This window comes from Sardina pilchardus, chromosome 14 (assembly GCF_963854185.1).
Source record: "Sardina pilchardus chromosome 14, fSarPil1.1, whole genome shotgun sequence".
NCBI classification, from domain to species: Eukaryota; Metazoa; Chordata; class Actinopteri; order Clupeiformes; family Clupeidae; genus Sardina; species Sardina pilchardus.
This window is the reverse complement of record NC_085007.1, coordinates 20334105-20344833: the sequence shown is the minus strand read 5'-3', so window position 1 is coordinate 20344833 and position 10729 is coordinate 20334105.

The window sequence follows — 10729 nt, the reverse complement described above, 5'->3', positions numbered from 1 at the left end:
AGGCAGTTATATAATGGTGCTTGGTGCTTGTCCAATGGCCTTGAGGAATTCAATGTGCCAATTCAAAACCGGTCCAGATATGATTCAAAGGCCAGTTAAGAACACTGCTCCAAAGGTTAAAACAGGGAAGACGTGGAATACACAAGACACAGTTGAACATGCCCAAGGTGCACTGCAGGATGACATTGGGCAGGTAGAGAGTGGAAGAGCAAGGTCTGGGCATTAGGTCGCCGTTGAAAAGCAGGCTGTAGAGGGGGGGTACACACATAAAGATCTTATAAATCTCAACCGATTTTTTATCTGTGAGAGAATCCACACATGAAGATAAAATATCTTTCTCGGCTGCCCTCGGAACACTCAACACACTACAGGATTTCCAGTCGCAAATATTGAACATGTTTAATATTTACGATTATCGGCGCCGAACATTTACCGAGGCAATTGTCGGGAGAATCTTGACTCTTAACACACCCACACACTACAAGAGAATCTCATAAAATAATCTTAAGCGCTTAAGATAATCGGCCGTTTTCCGTCTTTCTGTCGGAAGGGGCAAAATCGGCCCGATTATCTTTATGTGTGTACCCCCCTTAAGGCTACATTACTAGGGGGGAGGCAGATGGGCATCAGCTATGTTCATGACCAAGAGAAGTAAACAAGACAGGCAGCGGTGGCTCCTCAAACAAAGCAAGGGCAGGAAGAACTGGCATAAACGTCAAGAAACGCAGGATCAGCCAGAGATAGTTGTGGGCTATGTATGCTGCACGTTAAGCCCAACGCCAACCAGAAGCGTAAGCGGCGCGCCGCGCCACGAAAAAAAATAGAATTCCATTGTTTTCAATGGAGCAACGCCCACTGGAAACGTCTGCCGCGCAGCAGCCGCACAGAGATAGAAAACTATTCTAAAATCCTGCGCGGCAAGCCCAGACCACCGAACACCGCTCAACGCCGTTTCTGGTGGGCGTTGGGCTTTACACTAACATATGCTGCATGCCAACTCCACAGAACCTCAGTGAAAGGGTGGGTGAAGGCGGAAGCTGTAAGTTGTATATGAGCATTGGCTCAGGACCCAACCCAGGATCGCTGCATGTGCAGATATAATCAGGAGAGTGAATAAGTTGAGGATAAGTATTTGTTGGATAAAGACAGGGTCTGTAGAACCTCTTTTGAACGAGACGGGTAGAAAAGTGGACAGTGGGTACGGTACATGCAGACGGTACAGTCAAGAGTGCCAGAGCACGGTATTGCAGCCTGTCTGCTGCTGGAAGGCAACCTCACGTTTCAACTGTATGCTGTTGTGTCTGTTACTAGACATGTTGAATTCTGAATTCAAGTGTATTTTCGTGTTTTTTTTTTTTGCGTTAATGATTCCCTTTGAAGATGCAATGAAGTTGCCTTTTGAAAGGAAGGAGCTAAGTGGAACTGGTTGTGGAAGCAGGAGAACAAGGTTGGCAAACACACTAAAGACCAGATAGAGGCTTTTGGGTGTTAAAGGCTTTGTAGCTGATTCAACTCCCACACTTTGGCTGTATTTTGGTGGTTTCGAGGATGGAGGCGCGCCAGTGGTTATGGCTGGGTGCTCACTGACTTGCAGGCATGTCAATTAACTTAAATTGCAATTAAATTGTTTTGCGTGAAGAGGTCTGTTGTAAAAAGATATTTGGATGTCTAAAGTGACCAGGGTTTGAATCTGTTTCTTCCCTTACTGTAATCTGGATTTTTGTAATCCCAAATCACCACCCCACCATTGTGTGTTTTTGCCATATATCTATATATTTTGTAATACACTGTTGTGTATTTTTGCAATAAATCAAGAATCCAATGTCACATCCTCTGTGTGAAGTATCTAGGACTTTCATCTACTGCAGGTTATGCAGGAGGCAACAGACTCTTGAGTCGAACTGATGTTGATATGCCAAGAATTCTAAATCAGCTCTTTGGATTCATAAGACATAAACATATTTAAATATTGGCACTCTCGATAGTGTGTTGAAGAAATAAACCATTGTTTTGTAACATAAAGCTGCCATCTCTAGCATTGACCTGTTTGTCTGTGTGTATGTTTGGTTGGTTGGTTGTTTGCGTAATGTCAGTGATGTCTGGATGATGTTTTTATCATTGACCTGTCAATAACAATTGATGTTAAAGCAGGGGGCAGGCTAGACAGATATACAAATGTACATGACAGAAACGTATTGACCAGCCAGATAAAACTGACTGTGTATGTCAAATCAAAGAACGTAGCTCACGGACATATGAAGTACAAAACTAAAATGATTGCACGTGTAAGCTGATGTATAAGCATACACACTTGTTGACCCATAATTCAATCTTGCCAGGCTATAAGACATGTCACTCATACTATTTTTTATCCGTGGTTTCAGAAGGCTAGAGTTTTGTTTTGATTACAGCGGGAAGTAAGAGATTCAGCATTTCAACATTTACTCTGCAATGACTATGGCTGTGCTTAAAAGCATACTATACTCAAGAGAGTCTGACAGTACAACAGAACATCGGTATCTGAGGAAGTGCATTATTCTAGAGACATTTCAGGGGCGACATAATGTGAGGCAGTGCCAGTGTTTCAGTTATAAAATTGATAAGTTGAGTTTTATATTGCTTTGGTTACTATATGTGGCTAAAAATATGCATTGAGCCTAACTCTACACTGGCACAGAATTACTTTTCTTCCCAGACAAAGATGAGCTCTTGCAGAATTCTTTTTTTTTTTTAAGCATCAACCTTGTCAATTCCTTGTCAAATTTGCAACTTCTCAACTTACAGCAGACATTACAGCCAGCCATTTGCCCTGCAGACATGACAGTCCATCCCCAAAGGTATCTGTCAACCATCAAGCTGACTTCCCAACACATAAAAAAGCCCCCGCGTATTACACCAACAGGCTACAGCTTTTTTCTCATGGCTCTGTCTGGAGTCTCGTAAGAACAGTCCTTGCCCTTGAAAGGCAAGGGATTACTACTTCTCCTGATAGACTGTCTAAAATCTCCGCCAGCAGTCACTGAGGTCCCTTTCCCTCTGACACTGTGGCAAGTCAGCTGAATCTGCCTGAGCTCAGTGTAACTCAGACAGACAGAAAAAGATTGCCTTGGACCCCTGATTGCCCCCATATTTAAAGGCGTCTTCTCGCTCTTCACATCACGGCCAATACACTTAAGGGCCGGCCTGCTGAGCTTGTGGTCAAACTCCTAGAGTTCAGCTAACATGACACATGAGCGTTTAGTTTCTTTTTTTTTACTTAAGCTGAATATTAATGCCACTTCTGGAGTTATCAAAATAGAAGACAGAACATGGAATTATAACAACAGGAAAGGGAGTATTTGGTGTTCAGAAATACTAAAGCACAGGTTGTTAACTTTTTCAGCTGTTGGGTCTTTAAAAGCTCCAAACATTTGGGAAGCACTAACGAGGCATAGACCACTACAGATAAGGAAACGACACATATGAGAAGCGGGAAAATTCTCCCTACAGAGAGTGTTTTCGCAACTGTCTTTGCAATTACATCTTGTTTATTTTTTCCCGGCTTCTGTAACCCAACTGTAAACATCAAGCTAGTTCATAAAAAATGGGAGAAACACTAAACAAGAGACCTGAGTCGAGAAGTGTTTATCCAGCGGTCCCCTGCAGCTGTCAGGGTGAAATATGAAAGCGCTTAACCCAAGTGAACTGGGCACACGGTAGGAAACCCAATGGGTGTTGAATTGCAGGGCTTGCATGTTTATAATGAGGCGGCCGAAGCACTGCAGAGCATAAAGAAGGAAGTCTATTGCACATTAAGCCTCTGAATGTTTTACAGAGGGCCATAAAGACCTGCCTGGCTAATCAAATTCACGGAGAGAGGACCATCTCTCAACCCTTCAAGAGAGACCTGAACCAAATTCTGCCTTTTTTCCCACCTGCTTAATCTTTCCTTTCTTTTCCTCAAAAGGCATTTTCATGGATCATCACAAACACAGATTCATTAATAAGATTGAACATACAGCATATAACGCACACACGGGTCGTATGGAAATGCTGTTTGGTGTGCTCCAGCTGAACAGGTGCTTTGTTATGGGAAATAAACCAGGCTGTCAGACCAATGAGGAGAGATAATGAGCGTGGCGGTGAAAGCGTTTTATAATGTTCTCCTTTCAGATGCATCTTAATATCTTCATATCCATGTCTGCAGCACATCTGGTCAATTCAGACCCGTGGTTCCCTGGAGTAGTGTTTAACCCTTGCAGCTAACTGTAACCCGCCCGCACTTCTGCAATACACACAGGTCCCTTTGGGCCCATCTGAAGGCCGTGCTCTCAATATTCATGTTTGCCCCGACAGCGTCTTTGTTCGGTCAGCTATCTCCTTTACACCTTTACGCGTGTGTTGTGTGCTAACGCCAACCTTATCACCATTACAAACAGGGAGCACCCATCGCTGCCATTGTTGCCACGCTTGTGGATGACACCTCTTTACGCGTGTTCGGTCGGCGTATTTTATGATTAATTTGGTGCCGTCGCCAGCACTCGTGTAATTAAGGATCTAATTCATTATCACAAGCGGCCCTCCTCAGAATGACAAGAGCCCAAGCAGTGGGAGGACAACTGGAGGAGCCACCCCCTCAAAATGGAGATTGTATGCAAATAAAAATGGGCCCTTTCATCCCCCTGCTCTCACGTACTGAATCCCTTGGTTTTCATGTGGATTTTCCCTCGTTTTTTCCCACTCATCCTCTTTGATGTCTTAATGAAGGCTTGGTTGAGGCGTCTGTTGAGAAAGCAACAGAAGGGTATTGAAAACGTAATGAATAAACTCAATGCCTGTCCTCCTCACATCTGATTATCAGCTGTTGGGAGCAAACGGAGAATTCAATGTCCATTGCCATTGGCATTGCCATTATATATATATACTGTATATACAGTATATATATATATATATATATATGTATATATACACACACACACACACACACACACACACATACTGTATATACACATATGTTCTTGTTATTGATCCATATCATAGAATGAGTCGAAAGCGGTGCTGACCTCCAACCAGGTGTTCTGGGTTAAATGTTATTTTGATGTCATGGAAGCCACTGGTTACGCTATGGAACGCTGTACTGATAGATAGATAGATAGATAGATACTTTATTGATCCCCAAGGGGAAATTCAAGCTGGAGCAGCTACTGGAGGTGGAGGCAGCGAGCAATGCCCTATTGCCCCCACACTGCACTAGGATTCACTGCAGTGGTGAAGACGATCAGTCTTTTGACCCTCTCCACTCACAAACTCCATGTTCCCAAATGCTATGGAATGGGAATAAATCATACTGAACGAAATCTACAAAATGTTGCCCGTGGAAAATATTCGAAAAACATCTATCCAAGGATGCTGACATGAATAAAGCTCAAAAACGTCAAAGCGCTTCTCTGTCAACTGTAGCCTAGTCAATGCCTATAGCACAGGATTCAGAATATAGTATGGGATAAATAGTATAGGCAGTATAAAAAGAACATATGGGATATGTGTTATAAGTGTGTATGTATGTGTGTGTGTGTGTGTGTGTGTGTGTGTGTGTGTGTGTGTGTGTGTGTGTGTGTGTGTGTGTGTGTGTGTGTGTGTGTGTGTGTGTGTGTGTGTGTGTGTATGTGTGTGTGTGTGTGTGTGTGTGTGTGTGTGTGTGTGTGTAGTAATTCACCACAGAATCCGGGAGATAATATTTGTTATTTCCATGGCATGTAAGCAAATGTTGGCTTTGGGTGTTCTAAAAGGGACCTGTTAGGATGAGCAGCCACTGTAGCATCTGAACATTTCGATCCATATCATTAACATACTGAATATCAAGTTTGAAGAACCTGTTTCATCTCACTACCAAAACTCAAACCCAGCAGACACGTTGGTACAAGCTGCTCCAAGTGACAAAAGTCATGATATTATCTCTACCATCTAACAGTGCTCATACTGTGTGAAAGTGGCATGAACCAAATCTGATCTTGCAAGAGACGAACTTGGTGGACTACGATAGCCTCTCTGGGGAAAGCAGATCTGCCCAGAGCAGACTATCTCTGGACAAACCATGAGGAGGGGGGCTAGTACAGCGGTATTCCCCTGCAACCAAGGGTTCCACATCAGTAACAAATTTTCGACATCTGTCAAAGTGAATTTTATGTCAGGGTACCTGTGGTTACAGGAGAGGGTAGGCTGGTAGACATCAGGTGAGGGTGAGCCTCTGCGATGACTCCTTGAACTTACACAGTCTTGCTCCATACTGTGTCCCAGAGGTTTACCTGACTGCATCAGTGGTCAGCTGACAGAATGCACTGAGGATCAACTGTGCTACAGCCATGCCCATATGCATAAGGGTCCAGCAATGCTCTATCATCCAACACTTTGTGTACCATTTTCACAACTTAACGTGTTGCTCAGTCTGATGGTAATATGATAGCGAACAATGCAAAGGTAATGTATGTTAATTCAATTTCTTAATTTTAATGTACTTAATACTTTTCTTTAAAATAAATAGCATCTAATTCCATTACATTACAGTTTAACCAAAACAACTTTTCCAAAAACTGGAATGAGATTTATTGAGCATCTTTCCGTACTACTGATATAGTGCGGTAATGCAAATTGAGGCGTGGAATGGATATCAAAAGAGCCAGGCTTGCACAGGGATAAACCAAAAACTTGCCACTACAATGATTCTGAGAGAGGGCCTCGGGACCTTAATGTTTAATGGACATCAGTCCTCAATATTCCACTCCACCAGTGGATTCTGGGTCAGTCAGCGAGCCATGCAGTTATGGTCTCAAACCGAAAGAGAGACCCCACGGGCCTATATGTAGAGGCCAGATCAATGTCCATGAGGCTCCACTTCATTATTTATCAATAAACAGCATGTGCTAAGGTCAAAGACAAAAACAAAGTTTCAAAAGGAGAAAGGGATACTCAAGGGTGTGTCATCACGGGGAAAATGACTGGCATTTTCAGGGCTTTTTCATACTCGTATACTTAAAGTACTGGTCTAGTTTACCACAAGGTGAAATATCTATATTGATAATGTAATGAAATGTGTGAAAAGTAGAGCACATTATTATCAACTCATTGTACACTGCATACTATACTGTTTATTACTTCACTGAATTCTGTCATGCTATTGATACCAAGGATAGCTATGATCAATGCAGGTATTGTCAGTGAAAATGTTTTGACATTTTTTATGTGGTTGCAAACATGGCTCATAACTATGCTAATTAAAACAGGCAATTGCCTCCTCTTTTTTTGGACAGGAATAAAAGCAGATTTTTTGTCAAAGTTGGGGGGTTTCCAAACAGAAGGATAGTTGCTCTCTCTGTAGACAGACAGCTGTAATGAACAAATACCTGTTAGGCTTTAATCAGACTAAAGCCCACACGAACAGCGAAAGCTATTAAGGAAAGCCGTCACAAAGCCTGCAAGGCAGCGGGGAACCTGTAGGGGTAACAGACAGGTCAGCTAGTTTAAGCTGTCTGATGCCTCTGCGAGTCTCTTTGGATTTAACCTCAATGAGCTCCTGCTCTATCAAGATGACTGACAGGACGGGGAAAGAACACACTCGTGTGGGGAGAAGAGGAGAGAATTCTGATCACAACCATTTAAGGTTTATCCACTTGTCAGTTGTATAGGGAAGCTATCTTGTTGGTGTCAAAGCAAAGCCTTGTGATAAACGAGACAACGAACAAGCTGTTGAAAGGAAAGCTATTCAAAGATGAAAAGGTTTTCTGTCTATACACCAAAAGCATAGCATTTCACCGGTAAAGCAAGACAAATGTTTTTGTTTACCGGAATGTGCTGCTAAAATTGTATAAACATGAGCTCAAACAATTCTGAAATGATTACCACGGCAAACAAAGGCAAAAAAAAATATGGGTGGGGAGAGGGATCAAGACCTCTGAATGTTTTCTTCACCCCTCTTTTTTCTCTGTCTCTTTTCAGCTTCCTCTGGGTCTTGACAGCTGCCGTGTCTGGGCTCCCGCCATGGAATCCATCATCACAGTTCAGCTACGACGCTCCCACAGTCTGATCAATGATAGCGCTAATAATAACCACCACACAGTCACCTCGGGCTTGCTGGTCCATCCACTCAGCCCGGTGTCCCTCTCTCCAGATTGCCGTCTCTGATTAGGAGCCCATTAGAGAGCATATTTACTCCTCGTTTTCCCCCTGGGCTGGCCCAGTTTTTGTTTGCCTGTCACAAAAAAAAATTCTAAAGAGGAAACGACGACCTTGTGCAAAGTCAAAGTGCCATCGCTCTCACCAAGGGCAGCTAGCGCCACAACACCGAGAGTGAGTCTGCAAATAGCCCGCACAAAGTCAAACAAGTTGCCTAAAAAAAATTACACACATTAAAAAACCTATTTGCCTCCTACTGGGAGCTACAGGTCTATAATAGGTTCCCTATTTCACAGTGGAAAGAAACACAAGAAACACTCTTCCATGCTTGAACGATCCTCTTGATGACAGGTGTATGTAAATCATTTGTGCGTCTGTGAGAGTGACAATAAGAGTGGAAGTACTGTAACAGGATTGAACGCACCATGTTTTTGGCATCTGCAAAGGTCCATTCGGTTTGAAAATATCGGTTAAGGGGCTCGTATAGCATCGTTTAGCATTTCTGAATGCACTCATTCATTGAACAAAAATGTTGCGGGCATCTTCCCAGCAGAATATAATCACCTCTGTCCGCCCACTCTGTGACAGGCAGGTCCATTAACTCCCATGGGCCATGTGAGCAAAACAACTATCAGCCCAGCTTCTTTTCTTAGCCACACGATGTGGATTCAGGTTTTTCCAACGGGTGTACACTTCTTTCTGTGCGCTATACAGAGGACACTAACAGTAAATCTTGGGTATGATGGAGCAGGTAAAATGGAGGAGGTCTAAATCTGTCTTTGCCCATCTGCCGCGCAGGAGCAAGGTTCTTGCACATCAGCATGAGAGGCCTCCAGCCCCATTACAGCAGTCAGTTAAAATAACCATTAGAAAGGGAAGATGGACTGTGTGGTATGTCCCAGCCACACTCCATGCCATTAGAACAGTATTATCAATCACTTACCACTCTGGAAAGAGCCAGAAAAGAACAGAGCAGAGGAGGCCTCTACTCACAAAAAGAGGAGAATTTTTGCCCATCTTTTTCATTAGAAAGCAACAAATGTCTTGAGTACTACAGAAGAAGGGGAACAAATCTTCAAATTACATTACAGTGTAGTGTAACGCCACAAGCTGAAACATCCAAACAACATGCCATGATTCAGAAACACAAAACGCGAAATTCTTAATGTCATTGCGTTCTGTATGCACTACACGTCGAGCATGCACATACCAAATGGTGGTACTGCAGTCGACAACAGCAGGCACAGTGCTGCTCACCCATCTCAGTGAATTAGGAACAGCAGCAACATCTAAGCCAAGCGTGTATTTTCTACGCAAACTACACATCTTTAATTACCACTGGCAAACGTTCACACAGGCCTCATACGCCTGCAGATGCTGCAATTACTCTGCCGTAGGTGATGTGATGGGGGGGGGGGGACACAACATCCTTACCGTACTCCTTTTAATTTCACTGTAATTACGTCTAAACATAGCGCTGCAGGTTACCAAAGTGTTTCCCATTTTTGCTGGCCCTTTTGCCCTTGCACTGAGCAAAATAACTAGACTGAAACGAGCAAGTGATAGACTATTATCGGGGCAGCCTCCAAACTGATAATTTCAATGGCTGCCCAGGTAATCCCGATAGGGAGGATAGAGGGAGGGGAAAAGGGAAAAAGTAATATTTCCAGCCCATCCTCTCACTTATGAGTCCCACTCCTTATCAGGTGGCCTGAGGGGTGACCTGCTTAGCTCCTGGCAGACAGTCATTGCTGGTGAAAAGTTTTGACCCAAAGATTCCACAGGCTGGAAACGTTCAGACTGAACAGAGTCTGTGTTCATCCTTAACCCCCCTGGGACTGATAACACACACTCAAATATCTACACACACACACACACACATACACACACACACACACACACACACACACACACACACACACACACACACACACACACACACACACACACACACACACACACACACTGTGTAAGTTGGCTGAAAATGGATGGCACTGAACAAATTGCTTTTTTTCCCCTCTCTCTCTCTCCTCTTTTTTAATAAATAGATTTGATTATAATTTTCCCGCAGCCCATCATGCCAAGGGCAGGGCACGGACTGGTCACGTTCCACTGCCTTTGTGCGCCTGGCTTGATATGTGCTGTGCCTCAGCTCCATGAGAGTGGGGGATTTAACTTCCCGCGTGTCAGCCAGAGTTACGTAAAAGCACCAGGCAGCACTTCCAGAAGCTGTCAGAGCAGAGACTTCAGTCAGGATTACTTTTTTCTAAAAAGGAAATGTAAATTAAGAGCATGTGTTTACTTGTGTGGCTGTTGTGTTGTTTGAAGCTCCCCGCACAGCTTACATGACATCGCCCAAATATTCCGTTTTGTCTTTCAGTTTTAGGATGGGCTCTGAAGTTCGTGTGTTTGTAGTCAAGAGATTAAGGACTGTATTATTGTCATGGAAATCAAGGGTAATGTTATTTCCTCCTTCGTGTGATATTTTGTCTAACCTATGACATATTTGTCTATTCTACTAAAAGTAAAATTTGTATTTTTTTTGGAAAGATTAACCACATTTTAGCTCGATCCAATTAAG